This window comes from Pan paniscus, chromosome 4, assembly GCF_029289425.2.
Source record: "Pan paniscus chromosome 4, NHGRI_mPanPan1-v2.0_pri, whole genome shotgun sequence".
Classification (NCBI taxonomy): domain Eukaryota; kingdom Metazoa; phylum Chordata; class Mammalia; order Primates; family Hominidae; genus Pan; species Pan paniscus.
Genome location: NC_073253.2, coordinates 144,959,892 through 144,977,049, shown reverse-complemented (window position 1 = coordinate 144,977,049; position 17,158 = coordinate 144,959,892). Strand labels below are relative to the sequence as shown.

Here is a 17,158-nt window from a genome sequence, read left to right as displayed (position 1 = left end):
GCCCCTCCTCTGGTTGTTTCACAACCATATCATTGAAAATCTTCTGGCAGGCCAGCTGAGCAAAGGAGGGCTTTCTTCTCCTCTTAGGGTGGATTCTAAACCTCCACCTCCCTCTCCCGCTTGGCTCCTCACCCACTCCTCAACCCCACCCTGCTCTCCCTGGAACCTGATTCACCAACCTGGGCCTGCTCTAGCCTCTCAGGAGATGGGCCTCTGGCAAAGCAGCTTCCACCCAAGACACCATCACTGTCCTCTAGTTTTGCCTGCTATGGTGCCTGCCCATGGTCCACCCCCACCCCACCAGGGAGGTGTGGATGCAGGCACAGGGGGAGGAGATTGCCACATTCCTGTTGGGGCTGGACCAGAAAGTACAAGCCAGGCTACCACTCCTTCAGCCACTGGGACAAAGAGCAGTGCTGGAGTAGGCTGGAGGCCCCAGGCGCTGCTGGGCAGGTACCTGGTGTCCACACCCACAGGGCAGGGAGGAGCTGTTGCCCAACCCCAAGGAGAAAGTGGCATCAGGCCACTAGGGCACTGGGGCATGATATTTTGGGGCGGGGCCCTGGTCATGCCTGCCTGCTGGGCCCTGGGGACCTCTGTGTGGCTTGGTCAGCAAAGGAGCTATGTCCCCAAGCCCCACACTCACCCTCTGAGCATCAGGCTCACGTGAAGAATGGCGCTAAAAGTATTTTTCTCCTGACACTGTTAGGAGGGTTAGGTGAGCTCGGCAGCCTGTACAGCTTAAGGACTTAGCCAACTACTCACTCATTCAAGACACATTCAGTTATGCGAAGGAATGAAGTTGGACTCTTACCTTACACCATATATAAACATTAACTCCAAATGGATCAAAGATATAAATGAAAGAGCTCAAACTCTAAAACTCTTAGAAAAAAACAAAGCAGGCAAAGGCTTCCTGACATTGGGTTTGAAAATGATTTCTTAGATATGACACCAAAAGCAGAGGCAACAAAAGAAAAAACAGACAAATTAGACTACGTGAAAATTATTTAATTTTGTGAATTAGAAGACACTATCAACAGAATAAAAAGGCAACACATAGAATGGGAGAAAATATTTGCAAATCATATCTGATGAGATTAGTATCTCAAATGTAAAGAGAACTAAATGTCAACAACAACAAAAAACAAACAACCCAATTTTAAAATACAGGCAAATGACTTGAAAAGACATTTATCTAAAGAAGATATGCAAATGGCCAGTAAACACATTAAAAAATGCTCAATCATTAGGGAAATGCAAATCAAAACTACAATAAGATAACCACCTCACACCCATTAGGATGGCTACTATTTAAAGAAACAAACGGAAAACAGGAAGTGTTAGAGAGGATATGGAGAAATTGGGACCCTTGTGCACTGTTGGTAGGAATGTTAAATGGTACAGCCACCATGGAAAACAGTATGGTGGTTCCTCAAAACATTAACAATAGAACTACCATATAATCCAGCAATTCCACCTCTGGGCATATACCCAAATGGGTTGAAGCCAGAGTCTCCAAGAGATATTTGTGCACCCATGTTCATAGCACCATCATTCACAATAGCTAAAATGTGAAAGCAACCCAGGTATTCACTAACAAATGAATGGATAAGCAAAATGTGGCATATTCAGTGAAATATTATTCTACCTGAAAAAGGAAGGAAATTCTGACATTTGCCCCGATAGAGATGAGCCTTGATGACACTATGCTAAGTAAAATAGGCCAGCCACAAAAAGACAAATACTGTGATCCCACTTGTATGAGAAACCATGTCACAACCAAAATCATAGAGACAGAAAGTAGAATGGTGGTCATTTGAGGAGATGACACCTGACAGGACAGGAAGGAGGTGAGGAAGCAGCAAGCCATGGCAATGCCTGGGAAGAGCATTCTCGGCAGAGGGAACAGCAAGCGCAAAGGCCTCACTACACTAGCTAGAAGACTAATTCTATTATCAGTGGAGCCACACCCTGACCACACTGTGGAAGCGGCACACAGAGCTGGGATGGCAGTGAATCAGGCATCAGAAATGGATTCTAGTCCTGTTGCTACCCCTAAGCTACTGCATGGTCTGGGACCATGACCAGCACCCCTCTGATCTTTAAGGGGCCTGATACATCAAACTGTCACTGGCCTCTGGGAGTCTGCAGGTGACTTGTGTTCTCTCAGGCTGCCTTCTTCCTCCTCTCTTCCAACCCATTCACTCATAAAGTAATCCTAATCCCCCCACCTCCTGTGAGCTGACCCATAAGTGGGTGTGGGATTGAGGATCAAGGAGGACAAACACACGGACCAAGACGAATATTTGAAAACTGATTACCGGCAGGATCCTACCAAGTCACTCTCTGGACCTCTATTTTCCCATCTGTAAAATGGGAATACTTCTTTTCCCTATGACATGAGATTGATGTGAAGATCAAATGGAAATGCCTGATAAAGAAGTTGCCCTGCTCTCCATGGGCATTATTATAAAGAGGCTTTCGATCTGTTCCCTGGTCATTCATCCTAAATGCTAGCCTGTGCCCCACACTGAGGCAGGAAAGAGAGAGGGGAGGGAACTGGCAGAGTTCATGACAGACACTCTATGAATAGTACCTGATTTTTATACCAAAGCAGGGGTGTCATCAGAGGGAGCTTTTTAAAGACAGAGAAGCTTAAGGGCCTACTCTCAAAGATTCTCACTCTATAGGTCTGGGACAGCCCCAGATGTGTAATTATGACTTTTTTAAACTACAGAGTTGATTCTGATGTGCACTCATGGCTGAGAACCACTGATTAGTTCTACCAAGCCTGGCAGGTAAGTCCTATTATCATTCCCATTTGGGAGCTGGCTAACTAGAGCACAGAGCAGCTATCTAACTCCTTAGATCACACAACTAAAAAGTCACAAAGCTGGCCAGGCGCAGTGGCTCCTGCCTGTAATCCTAGCACTTTGGGAGGCCGAGGCAATAGGATCGCTTGAGCCTAGGAGTTCGAGACCAGCCCGGGCAATATAGCAAGACCCTATCTCTAAAAAAAGTAAAAAATTATCCAGGTGTAGTGGCACATGCCTTTAGTCCTAGCTACTGGGGAAGCTGAGGTAGGAGGATCCCTTGAGCCCAAGAGGTCGAGACTGCAGTGAGCCTCCTTGATCGCACCAGCTTGGGCAACAGAGCAAGACCCTGTCTCAAAAAAAAAAAAAAAAAAAAAGTCACAAAGCTAAAATTTGAACCAGACTCTAAAGCTCAAGCTCTTATGAATCACTAAGCGCAAGTGCCACTGTTTCTTGAGGCCAATCAGCACTTATCTAATGCCGAGCTACAAACTCTTTGTGCTACCTTAAGCAGCCTTGGAAACATAAAAGACAATACCTTATTTTCAGAGATTGCATTAACTTTCAAAGAAAGCTTTATGGCTAGACTAACTCATTCATCTGGCATCATCAAGGAATTATGTATGCTAACAATATGCAAACTTTATAAATAACTTGGAATGCCAAAACTTTTGCCTGCTTTTGATAGACTTCCTATTTTTGATGGTAATACCAAAATGTACTTCACACTTTCTTGCTTTCTCGGAGAACACTGAACAGAATGTACCTTTCCTCAGACACGATACACTGTCTTCACCAATGAGCTTTGCGCTTTCACATAGTAATGTATTCAGGAACAAGACAGGTGTGCAGGACCCCTCAGCCCCCTCACTAATTGGCCCCAAGCTGGCTTCGGTGCTGCAGTCCACGTGTCTGCCTCTGGTAGATCCTCACCTCTCACCCCATGCCTACATAGGCACACACTAACAGAACCAATGTGCTGCTTCTCATGTCATGAGGCCTTGCTTGACATGACTGCCAAGCTTGTAAGAACCATGTGCAAACTAAGAGTGAATTGGCCCTAGGCAGGAAAGGTGCCAGGTGCAACATATGAGGAGATTCTAAGCAAGGGAAGATCCACGCAGCCTGAAGTTCATTTTCTTGGGCTGGGCACTGTGGTCACTGGTCCCCAAGTCCTCTCTTGCCCCTTCACCTCCCTGGATTTCTCTTCCTTCCTCATGAGTGCAGGCAGCCTGCCTAGTCTCTCTGGAGTAAGTGGGTGGGTCATAGGCATGAGGCCTAGTGTAAAGTGCTGGTTTCAATCCCCCGGGAATATGTGGGGACATCTGACCAGACACCTCCCTGCAGATACCAAGACTCTCGAAACTCTGAGCCCCTCCCCAGTTGAGGCAGAGCCATGCCCTGGAACAGACTGGATTCCTAGCAGTGGTTTATCATTCCACAAAGATCTGTGCACTGGAGGTGTATTCTGATAGTGGGTTCTGGAGGCTCCACAAAGTGTTTGCCTTTGATCCTTCGTGTGCAAGACTTATCTTGGTGACAAGGGCAGGCGACTCCTTGTGGGGACTGGTACAATGCTGCCACACTCACCTCACCCACACATCCTAGCACGTCTCCAGGCACAAAGAAGGACCTCTGGGCCAGGCAAACATCAGGCAAATGTTGTGAAAGATCGAACAGCATTTGTTCATCATTCAGTCATCCAACAACTATTTATTGGGGGCCTACAGTGTGCCAGGGACTGTTAAGTCACTGGGATTTGATGGAAATCCAGCTAGATGAGCTCCAGTCCCAACTGGGTAGAGAAGAGGGAATAGTAAAGAATAAATAGGGCCGGGCACGGTGGCTCACACCTGGAATCTCAGCACTTTGGGAGGCCAAAGCAGGCAATCACCTGAGGTCACGAGTTCGAGACCAGCCTGGCCAATATGGAGAAATCCCATCTCCACTAAAAATACAAAAATTAGCCAGGTGTGGTGGTGGGCGTCTGTAATCCCAGCTACTCGGGAGGCTGAGGCAGGAGAATCAGTTGAACCCAGGAGGCAGAGGTTGCAGTGAGCCGAGATCACACCACTGCACTCCAGCCTGGGAGACAGAGCGAGAATCTGTCTCAAAAAAAAAAAAGAATAAACACATAAACAAAGGTTATAAAGGGCTGAGGCTACAGTTTACATTTAACCAGGCTCCAGGGAAGGCCAGAGTAAGGAACAGACCTGGCACACAGTGGGCCCTGAATAAATGGATGTTCTCCCCATATAAATCCTCTTCTGCACCCCCATCTTGGCTATGAGGGCACCACTCTGAGCCGCCTGCCCTCTTACCTATATCTAGTGATTTCCACTGAGCCCCACAGCTGAGGCAGGGTATGGGCCCCACCACCCACCCCAGCCACACCACAGATGCCTCCTGTTACACCATTCCAGTCCTTCTATGTGCTTAGCCAAATTAGCCACCACTGCAATGGTTAGGACCATGTGCTCTGAAGTCAGACAAACCTAGGTTCAAATCCCAGCCTACTTCCTAGCTAGGTGATTTGGGGAAGTCACTGAAATTCTCCAAGTCTGTTTTCTCATTTGCCATACTGCCAACCTCACCGGTAGTTGATTAAACAAGGTAAAGCACCTAATGGCCCTAGCTTAGTACCTGGCACATACCAATAAGTCTCTAAGTGTTGGCTCTTTTATATTATTACTGTTATGAATAATAATAATAAAACTCTTTGCCAACTCCCCACTGCCTGCCAAGTCCAAACTCCTCAGCACAGTCAGAGCTCTCCTCCTTAGCCAGTCTGCCCTTCTGTTTTGTTTTGGGATGGCTGGAGGGCAGAAATAAACTCACCAGAGTGGCAGAGTATTGAGGGAAGGCAGGGAACAGAAAGTGTCTGTAGCAGACTGTGGGGATCGCAGAGCAAAAAGGGCCAGTTCTGAGAGGGGGAACTACCGGAGGCATCACTTGAGCTGAGCCTTGCAGTGTGCAGGTGCAGATGGGAGAGGGGCACAGGGAGGGGACAGACACTTCATGGCGGGGCCCCCATGGTTGCCTGGTGTAGGGGAGGAGCTGCAGAACAGCACCAGCGCCACAAACTCTGAGTTGGCCTAGGTCTACCCAACTGTAAAATGGGGATAGCAGTGGGACTGCCTCATGGGGTTCCTCTGAGATTAAATGTGATTACACATGTGAAGGATGTGGCACAGGGCCTGATCTCTTGAAGGGGATATAGCAGTTGTTGACTGTTATCACCACCACCACCATCATCATCATCATCACCATCCTTGAAGGACATGGTTGAAGATGACACCTGCCTGGGAACCTTTAATACCAGGGTTCATGTTAAGAATATTATGTGGCTATGCCAGGCGTGGTGGCTCACGCTTGTAATCCCAGCACTTTGGGAGGCCGAGAGGTTTGAATTACCTGAGGTCAGGAGTTCAAGACCAGCCTAGCCAACATGGTGAAACCCGATCTCTACTAAAAATACAAAAAAATTAGCCAGGCATGGTGGCAGACGCCTGTAATCCCAGCTACTCGGGAGGCTGAGGCAGGAGAATCACTTGACCGGGAGGCGGGGGTTGCAGTGAGCTGAGATCGCGCCACTGCACTCCAGCCTGGGCAACAGGGTAAGACTCTGTCTCACGAAAAAAAAAAAAAAAAGAATATTTTGGGGCTGTGCTCTTGCAGTGGTGGGAACAGTATGGCATTGCCAAACACAGTATTTGACAAATAGATGGATAGTCAGCTACATGGACATTTGAGGCTTCAAATCCCATACCCAGTAGTCTGCTTCTGCAAAGGCAGGGTGGGTCTGCAGGTGTTTTGAGCAGGGGCTGCTGTGGCCTGGGACTGCTAGCAGCATAAAGGCCGGGTTGCCCTCAGTGCCAAGGATCCAGGGCAGGGCCCTCCCCAGTGTTCTGGGTACCACACTTCCTTGCAAAGAGCCTGAGACCAGAAATAAAGGCGCGAGCAGCCACGTTGCCAAGGCTGTTTGCCATGGCAACATCAGGGAGCAACTCGTGGGCCGGCTGCTGCAACTGCTCAGGGCCTGGTTGGTTTCTAACATCTCCTCGCATTCCTTCTGCTAAATGACTATGTTCTGCCAGGCGATCACAGGGAAAAAATACGGCTGCAGAGCTGTCGGGGAGCATCCATCTCTCAGCCAAGCAGGGCTCGCCCGGCTGAGTTCCCAGACAGTGGGTCCCAGACAGTTGAGTCCCAGCTACTCAGAGCCAGCCCGGCCAAGCAGACAGCAGCCGAGGGCCCTGTCTTGCCTCTGCTGAGTGACCTGAAGGCATCCTCTGATCTGTTTCTAGTCTGTTTCCTTCCTTCAAGGTAAGGGCATTAAGCAAGATCGTCTCTAAGGCACTCCCAACTCCCAGAAAGCTCAAATTGACATTTGTGTGTTTTATATTTTTACATCATTGTCGTTGTCATCATCCTAGTGACCACCATTTATTGAGCGCTTACTATATGTCACGTGAAGCTGCAAGCCTTAATTATCTGCAGCTATCTTAAGTTATCCTACAAAGAGCATACTATTATTATCCCCAATTTGGGGGATAATATATGAAGAAACTGAGGTCAGAGAAGTTAAGATACTTGCTCAAGGTCACATAGCTAGTAAGTGGTAGAGCACTGATTTAAACCATAGGCAGTTAAAACTCCAAAGCCTACAGCTCTTAACCACTATTGGGTATTTCTTCTCTCTTCAAGTGGCATCTCACTAGAAGTGGTTTCCTAAGTCAGTATTGCAACACTTGCTAAGGCTGGATGGGATCCCTCGTCACCTGCCCCACAAGTAGAGAGGAAAAAACACTCTGCAAGAAGAACCTCAGGGCCTCACCTAGATCAAGGACCTGGAGCTCAGCGGGAAGACAAATGGCAGGGTCTGCATTACATGTGTCCCCTTTTCATAATAACAAGGGTTACTACTCATTGAGCATTTCTGAACACTTTACAGACATTGCCTCAACTATTCTTCACTAAAAGCCTTCAAAGCATATGCTACTATCATCCCCATTTCCTAGATAGAAAAAGAAGGCCCAAAGAAATTCTCTGCCAAGCTCCCAGGGCTTTGCCCAAGCAGAACCCCATCCTAGAATTCACAGCCCTCTCAGTCACTGAAGCAAACAATTAGGGCAAATGTTTGTTTTCTTATCTAAAACACCAAACAGTCATCACAGGCCTTTGGGGACAGTTAATCAATGGCTTTATCCCACCATTTGTGAAAGTCTCTCAGGTCTCGTCTCTGGTCTCCTACTCCAGATCTGGGTAGCAATTCGGTCTCTATCCTGAGGAAAGAGCAGGGTGGGAGCCCAAGGGTCCAGACGCCACCAAGAGCCTGTCAACCCTGTGCCCAGGCCAGCTGGGTGACCTCAGGCCAGGTCCCTCCTCTCTGAGCTCTGTGAACCCAGCTGCTGACCCCTTGGCTCCCTCTCCCTCACTGGGTAGTCCTGAGCATCTCATGAGAGAACTCGTGGTCAGCTGCAAGGAGGACCTTTGGGATTTAGGAATGACAAGAGTAGGAAGAAAATGCAGTCTGTCCAGGGGTGGTGGTAGACCTTGCCCCAGGGTCCCACGGCCATCCAAAGCCCAGCCACTCAGGGCAATGGTGTCTCTCAGAGGACTACCCACCCTGGCCCTCCCCAAGAGCTAAGGCCCACCGCACCTCGCAAGACCTGACACTGGAAATGAACTTGCCAGGGAGTCAGGGGCCTGGGCTTCCTCCAGCCAAGGAGCTGGACCTCAGCTTCCTCTCTTCTGGAAATGGCAAGGTGTACCTGTATCTCCAAGGGCCCCCTGCCCCAAGCCTGGAAGGAGAGGGAGCTGCTCACAGTCAAGATTCAAATCCCAGGTAAGCCGCTCACTAGCTTCAAGACCCTGAGCAACTGACCTAACCTCCCTGCACCTCAGTTTCATCACCTACAAAATGGGGAAAGCCAGTCTCACAGTTATTGGGAGAAATCCATGCAATAGCACTCAGAAGTCTCTTCACAGATACACAACGAAATAGTCACAGATGAAATGACGTCTTGTACATGGAGATGGAATAAGAGTGACTGCAAGTCTTTAACAGTGGACGCTGGGTGATGGAGGGATGGGGATTCACCATACTGTTCTCTCTACTGTCTACTTCTGTATGAGTTGACATTTTCCATAGTCAAATGTTTAAAATACAAAGTTCTTTCAGAGAACCTGACATTGAAACCTATAAAACGCTCTTCTAGGCAACCACACTGCTAGTCCAGGATAAAAATAATTTCTTGTCCTCCCAGAGCTTTCAATCCAGTTGTAGGAATAAAAGCACACTCAGATACCATGGGATAGTAAGTGGCACAAGCCACGTGGGTGGTGGAAGCAGAAGAAGTTAGCTTCAAAGGCTTTCTAGAGGCTGGATGCGGTGGTTCATGCCTGCAATCCCAGCATTTTGGGAGGCCGAGGCGAGCGGATCACGAGGTCAGGAGTTCAAGACCAGCCCGGCCAATATGGTGAAACCCCGTCTCTACTAAAAATATAAAAATTAGCCAGGTGTGGTGGCACATGCCCGTAGTCTCAGCTACTTGGGAGGCTGAGGCAGAAGAATCGCTTGAACCCGGGAGGTTGCAGTGAGCCGAGATTGCGCCACTGCACTCCAACCTGGGCGACAGAGTGAGACGCCATCTCAAAAAAAAAAAAATGCTTTCCAAAGAGGGCAGGCTTTCAAGAGGGGGCTTAAAGTTCAGGTAGGCTATGAATACATTAAAATGGCAGGGATGGTGGCGGGGAGAGGACATTCCAGTTCATTCCACCAGACTTGTATTCCATCCCTTCTCAGGAACACTCAGACTGAAGATATAAAACAAGAAGCAGTGTCTGCCCTGAAGAGGCTCATAGTCTAGCATATTCATTCACTCAATGAGGATTGATTAAATGTCTGTTATGTTCCAGGCACGGATCTATTCACTGTGGTGAAAACAAAAGGTGGGTGAAATGAATGAAAATCCTTGCCTTTGTGGAGCTTAACGTCCAGGAGTGATTTCCTAATCATTCAATGAGGACTGATTAAATGTCTGTTATATTCCAGGCACTGATCTATTCATTATGGTGAAAAACAAGGTGGATGAAATAAACGAAAATTCTTGCCTTTGTGGAGCTTAACGTCCAGGAGTGATGTCCTAACACTTAATATGATCTATAGATGAAGAGATATATCTATTATTTGGTGCTTATTCTGTGCCAGGCATGTGTTACATGCTTTAAATCCATGTTGTCATTCGATTTTCACTGACTCTTCACAACAATCTTTTTTTTTGAGACAGAGTCTCGCTCTGTCACCCAAGCTGGAGTGTAGTAGTGTGATCCTGGTTCACTGCAACCTTCACCTCCCCAGTTCAAGTGATTCTCCTGCCTCAGCCTCCCAAGTAGCTGGGAATACAGGCATGTGCCACCATGCCCGGCTAATTTTTGTATTTTTAGTAGAGACGCGGTTTCATCATGTTGGCCAGGCTGGTCTCGAACTCCTGACCTCAGGTGATCCACCCACCTCAGCCTCCCAAAGCGCTGGCATTACAGGCGTAAGCCACTGTGCCCGGCCTCTTCACAACAATCTTAATCATCATATCTTCTCACTTCAGGAAACAGAAGCTCAGAAAGGTTATGTGACCTGCCAAAGGCCTCGAAGCTGGCAAATCGCAGAACCAAGACTCAAACCCAATAAGGGGATTCCAAGGTCAGTGCTCTGCTGGCCCTGCGTACTGCCACACAGAAGATGGAACAGCTGGCTTGGAGGTGAGGGAGAGGGCATCGCCAAAACAGTGGCTGGTGAGCAGGGGCTCGCAGGATGAATCATGGAAATGGAGAAGGAGGACACAGAAAAGGGCAGCCCGAGTCTAAGCCTCCAGGAGGAAAATGCAGGGTTTTCCTGGGGAGGTACAGGATCCCAAAGTAAAAGCAGACAGCTCAAGACAAAGTCAAGGGCCTAACTCTCCAACTTAAAAGTACCCGAAGGCCTTCGGAAATCAGGTTTAAGTTTAGGCTTTAATTTTAAAATACCGGAGAGCTAAGCTATCAAGCCATGAAAGTCATGGAGGAACCTTAAATTCCTATCAGCAAGTGAAAAAAAAGCCAATCTGAAAACACTACACACTGCGTGATTCCAACTATATGACATTCTGGAAAAGGCAAAACTGTACAAACGGTAAAAAGATCAGTGGTTGTCAGGAGTTGGGGGACAGAAGAAATGAAAAGGTAGAGCAGATTTCCAGGGCAGTGAAACTATTCTGTGTGATGTTACCATGGTAGATACCTGTCATTACAGATTTGTCCAAACCCACGGAGTGAACCCTAATGTAAACTACAGACTCTGGGGTGACAATGATGTGTCAATGTAGGTTCATCAATTATAACAAATCTACAACTCTGGTGGGGAATATTAATAATGGGGGAGGCTATGCATGTTGGGGGCAAGGGTATATGGCAAATCTCTGTACCTTCCTTTCAATTTTGCTGTGAACCTGAAATTGTTCTAAAAAAATAAAGTCTTAAAAGAAAAAAAAATGTACTGAGGAGCCATGGGAGATGTGTGAGCAAGAGAGTGATGTCAGATATGCCCTCTAAGAGGACTGATCTGCCATCTGGGCTAAGGGCAAATGGAAGAAGACAAAGTCAGGTGCAGCAAAGATCTCTTCGGTAGTAACTGCAGGAATCTAGTTACAAACAGACAAAAACCTAGATCAGAAGGGGAGAAGAACAGAAAGATCAATCCAATCGATTCTGCATCAGCTGAGTGTCAATGGGATGGATATGAGGCACTCCGACTACCTTGTAGGAGGACAGATAGAAACTGACCCTGATCATTTTCTTCCAAATGACTTTATTTGGGTACCCTTCACTCTCTAATAAGAATTATGCTTCTCTTTTTTACGCAAAAAAAAAAAGATTGCATGCATGAAAATTAGCTCCATACTTAATCCTGTCCTTCTAAAGTACTTCAAAGAGAGAATTATTCCAACTTTCATGAGTAGCAGGTTAATGCTCATTTTAGATATACTGTATTATTTCACTCCCAATCGAGAGGGCCTATTATCCCCATTTCAAGGACTGAAAAACAGGCGTAGAGAAGCAGAGGGACTTGTTCTGCATTCTTTCTTTTTTGTTTTTTTGGAGATGGAGTCTCACTCTGTTGCCTAGGCTGGAGTGCAGTGGTGCAATCTTAGCTCACTGCAACCTCCGCCTCCCGGGTTCAAGCAATTCTCCGGGTTCAAGCAATTCTCCGGCCTCAGCCTCCTGAGTAGCTGGGATTACAGGCACACACCACCACGCCCGGCTAATTTTTGTATTTTTAGTAGAGACGGGGTTTCACCATGTTGGTCAGGCTGATCTCGAACTCCTGGCCTCGTGATCTGCCCGCCTTGGCCTCCCAAAGTGCTGGTATTACAGGCGTGAGCCGCCGCACCCAGCCTCTGCATTCTCTCTATACAATCTATGTGCCTTCATTTGCTCAAGGTGCTAGAAAAACACTGATGAACAAAAACTGAGAGTAGCCCCTGTCTTCAAGGAGCTTGGAGTCAAATAGTCTGGGAACACTGCCCACTAATGCTGGCTCTTCTACTTACTCAAAGGTAATTAGTCTTCCACAAGTCAGTGAGTTCTCTGAAACTGTAAGATCTGTACAACTGTGCAACAGCACCTACATTTTGCACAATATCTATGAGAATGAAATGTAGTAGTGCAAACAGAAGGCTCAGAAAACTGCATGGGGTCTAGGGGATACTCAGTAAACATCACTGATGATGATGATGAAGGAGAAGGCAAGGATCAACACTGCAATATTCTTGTTAGGCATTTCCAAGCCTGAGCCCCCTTTGCAAGACTGCTTCTCACTCGAGCCAGTCTTTCTTCTATTATTCCAGAGGAAGAAGGAAGAGGGTGACTCACGTGGCATAGTGGAACTTCTGCCTGGCCTGCACGAGCTGCTAAGAGGAGGGCCCTAAGGTAAAGAGGAAATATGAGCCCGTGGGGCACAGCTGCTGGGCCATTGCCCTTCCTGGGTTTCACAGGCATCCTGATCATTAGCACCAGCCAGGGAATCCCAATGAAAGTGGAGCCCAGGTCTCTGGTGAACATGACCCCTTCTGGCTCAGGTGAAGAAGTTACTCTCCCTAAGTCTCACACAGATAAAGAATGGGCAAATGCACCCAGTGAAGGCTATGCTTCAATCTTCTCCCACACACTATACATTTGTCCAAATCTACAAACTGATTTGAAAAAGAAGTTGGCCTTGGCTTCAAGGGGTGTGTGGAGCCATTTTCCCAGTTCTCCATGTGGCAGGGGGCCCTTCTGGGTGCTCAGTCCCAGCTTTAGAACAACGAGGAGACAAGATACCAATTGCAAAATGGGCCAAGTTCAGAAACACAGAACCACAAGTCGCCCATGATCATATGGGGAAGAAGTTTAGCATCACAAGTAATCAAATAAATGCACATTAAAACAATAAGGGTAACAGAATTTATTGATGAACAGACTGGTAAAAATGAAAAACAATGAAAATATCAACAGTTATCTGGGTATAGGAAACCAGGTGTTCCCAGACCATGCCAGTGCACAAATAAGTACAATCTTTCTAGAAGAGAATCCAGGAATGGGTTTGATGGAGTAATTTCACTTCTAGGAACTTAAAGGAAGAAACAAAGACATACATAAAAAGATATTCGTTTTAGCATTGCTTACAATAGCAAAATAAAAAAATTAAACAACGTAAATGAGTAACGATAAAGGATTAATTAAATACATCTCGGTTCAATCTTCAACAAAACATTATATAATCATTAAGATACTAAGTAGAATATTTACTGATGTGGAAAGATGTTCACAGCATATTGTTTGGAAGAGGAAAAAAAAAAACAAGTTACAGAACAGTGCAATTCCAAGTTACAAATCAGTATATTCAGGATAACTCCTTTTTTTTTTTTTTTTTTTTTGAGAATGAGTTTCGCTCTTTTGTCCAGGCTAGAGTGAAGTGGCGCGATCTCGGCTCACTGCAACCTCCGCCTCCCGGGTTCAAGCGATTCTCCTGCCTCAGCCTCCCAAGTAGCTGGGATTACAGGTGTGTGCCACCACGCCCAGCTAATTTTTGTATTTTTAGTAGAGACAGGATTTCACCATGTTGGCCAGGCTGGTCCAGAACTCCTGACCTCAGGTGATTCACCCGCCTCGGCCTCCCAAAGTGCTAGGATTACAGGGGTGAGCCACCGTACCCGGCAACTCCATTTTTTAAAAATAAGATGTGATCTATATGAACAGAAAATAAACAGTCTGGAATATACATGACAATTAAGTGGTTATCTTTGGGTCATGTTACATATTTCTCATTTTTTTCTTTATGCTTGGCAGTATTTTCTAACAATTCTATAATTAAATATTTTTAAATAAGTTGTTAGAACTGATGATTTCTAACATTCCCGCTGCCAACTCTGACATTTTGTGCATCTATGACTGATGCCCTAAGCAACTTCAAATAGCCCATATTTAGTGTGGACTTGCTGTGTGGCCTTTGGGGTCTAAGCTTTTGCCCACAGCTGCAGCCCTCTGCATTCCTCTCTCCCACACTCGCTGCCCAGCTGTCTCCCCTGCTAGCCTGGGAGCTTCTGTTTGGCAGGACCCAGCTGCACCCCTGTCTGTAATCCATGTGCCTAGCCAAGAGCTAAGCAAAGGAACACAGCTCAGCATACTGACAGGTGCCTTGCAGGCACAATGATAAAAGGCACAACCCTAGTGCTAGAATCTTACTGGACACCAGACTCACACAAAGTGCTTGGTTGTATAACACAGATGCAGAAAACCAAAGGAGAGAAAGCAGGGCAAGCTGGGCTGGGAGAGCCTAGTAGAGGAGAAGGCCATGCAGGACGGGTGGGTGAGGGTACTCTGGGCCAGGGGCATGGCCTGAACAAAGGTGAAGCCACCCACAGTCCTTTGGGATCCATGCCTCAAAGCTTTCCAAGAAACTTTCGCAATCCTTGTTCTGCTAAATTTCCGTACTTTGGCCCCAATGAGTAAAAATTAAGTCTCCTAAACAGAAGTCCTCCCTCTAATCTAACCCTGGATTAGCCACCAAAGACAACAACAATCTTTTGGGACAAAGACAATGAATTACCATTTAATCCACTTTCCCCAAAGCTCCCAAAGGGAGATGGAGGAGGGGAGGGTCAGGGAAAGTTTGGGGGAGGAGAGGGGGTTGCAGGAACAACCAGAACATCTCACATGCAAACACTGCTCACCCCCACCACCAGGCCATTGGATTCTCTTGCGGCACCACCAGCCCCATTTGACAGATGGAGGAAATGAGGCTCGGAGAGTTCAAATGGCTTGCCCTGGGGTCACCCAGCCAGAGAGTGGGGAAGGTGACTCCACTCAGGCCTTCTGACTCCAAGTCCAGTGCTATTTCTAGGTAACACACAGGACCTGGAGTCAGGAGCCCTGGGTGGCTCTGTCACCCTCTGGCTGCATGGTCCCATACAAGCCGCTCACCCCTCGCAGCCTCTTTCTCCAACTGTAAAATGAGGAGGCGCACACTGGGCCCGCCCAGGTCCTCTTCCGGCTGGGCTCTCCCAGCCTTCTAGGGGCGGCTCAAAGCTCATCCTATCAATTACATTTCCCAAGTTGGGCCGGCAAAGATCACCAGAAGATCCTCGGCCTGTCACGTGGTTAAATAAAAAAAGCAAATGTCCCAGATTAACTTTCACTGCACTGCTCCTGCAAACAACTGATTATTCAATTTTCTAGTTTCCTTAGTTGAAATATTTCTGCTAGCTAGGCTCGCTGGGCGGCTAAAGGGCAAAATAATTAATTATTGCTGAGCCAAACACTGAAGATCGAGTTAAAATCCGGGGTACAGTCCAAAGCGGACAGTTCTTGACATGGGTCCCTGAACGAGTCTCCGGCTATTTCAGGCCTCTCTCATCCGCTTTTCAGCCAAGAGATTCGGAGACGCCCCCGGGCAATTTCGAGATCTGGGGACAGAATCTTCCCAGGAGTGACTCTGCCCCTCCTCCCGCACTCAGTGCCCGCTAGCCCCAAGCTGTCGGCTCTGGGGGTACTGAGGCTGGGACCTGCCTTCGGCGCAGACACCGGCGCGGGGCGTGTGACGGAGCCCGGCGACGACGGCGGGAGCTCCACCGCAGTTTCGTCAGAGGTAAAGGTACGCGCCCGGCGCGCGCGGCGTGTGCACACACACACACACACACCCGCGCGCGCAACCCGCTCATCACACATTCCCCTCGATCTCGAGAAGCGCAATCACACGCCACTAGCCCCTCCGGCCTCTGCCGCGAACCCACCCGAGCGCGCCCGCCACCGACCACGCGGCCCCGCGGCTCCCCTACGCAGCGGCGTCTGCAGCGGGCCAGGGGCGGCCTGCCTCCCGCGTGGCGGGCTTCCTCTCGGCGACACCCTGCCACGCCACGCCGTCCCAGCCGCCAGCCCGAAGTCGCCGCCCGGAGCTGAACGTCTCGGCTGCGGCGTCCCTTCCAAGTCGCGTTTCACCGCAAGGAGTCAGCTTGCAAGCCTCTCCCCGCCCACCCGGTCCCATGACAGCTGCTGCCGCCCAAAGACAGGCAGATTATAACAAGAAGCAAAGTTTCCCTCTCTCTCCTCCCACCTCCCTCCCCCCATCTCCGCCTTCCCCCTCCCTTCCACTGTTATGCAAAACGGGCCGGCACCGGCGCTCCCACTCCAGGTACCAAACCAGCCCCCGCGAGCCGCGCCCGGTTCCGCCCGGCCGCCCCTCTCCGTGCCCAGGCGTGTGCCAGCACCCGGGGCTCCTCCGAGGTTCCGCCGCATCCTCAGCTTCCCGATGACCCGCAGCCGGGCGCCCAGAGAAAAAGCCCTAACTCTGGAGCCAAACTTTATGCTTGCAACAGGCATTGGGTGGGGAAAATGGGGGAAGGGGTGGGGGCCGCGCACGCCTCGTGCTGACATTTTTGGTGGCTGCTTGTCCCAGCAGCACCCCTCTCCCAGTCTCCAAGCCACCAGCTTCCTCGCTCCCCCGCGCCCCGGCACACCAGAGCACCCTCTCCTGTCACGCGCGTGTCGCCAGTGGGGCTCCCGGGCTCAGCCAGTGCCTGGGACTCCGCCTCGCCTTCCCTTCCCCCTGCATCGTGGAGCGCGCACCGGGGCCGCGCACCGCAGGGGGACCCAGGCGCCCCCAGACAGTCCTTCCGCCCCCATCCAGCCTGGCTTTTGCCCCCAGGGGGCTCCGCCCGATAGCGAAACCAGGAAGACGCTGTCTCCGCCCGCATGTCCACGTGCCCCGCAGACCCTTATGCCTTTAGCCGGCAACTGGCAGGAAACTCCGCGCTGCGGGCGCGGGTAGA

General features: G+C 48.9%; 1 protein-coding gene and 1 non-coding gene across 7 annotated transcripts in view; both read right to left on the bottom strand.

Annotated features, from left to right (window-relative positions):
- Positions 1 to 17,158, bottom strand: part of PPARGC1B (PPARG coactivator 1 beta) — a 164,428-nt gene that overhangs the window by 142,764 nt on the left and 4,506 nt on the right. The gene's annotated exons all lie outside the window — the stretch shown is intronic.
- On the bottom strand, positions 15,202 to 15,261 carry MIR378A (microRNA mir-378a). The gene has a single exon (NR_163075.1). It is a non-coding gene; the product is annotated as a microRNA mir-378a (primary transcript).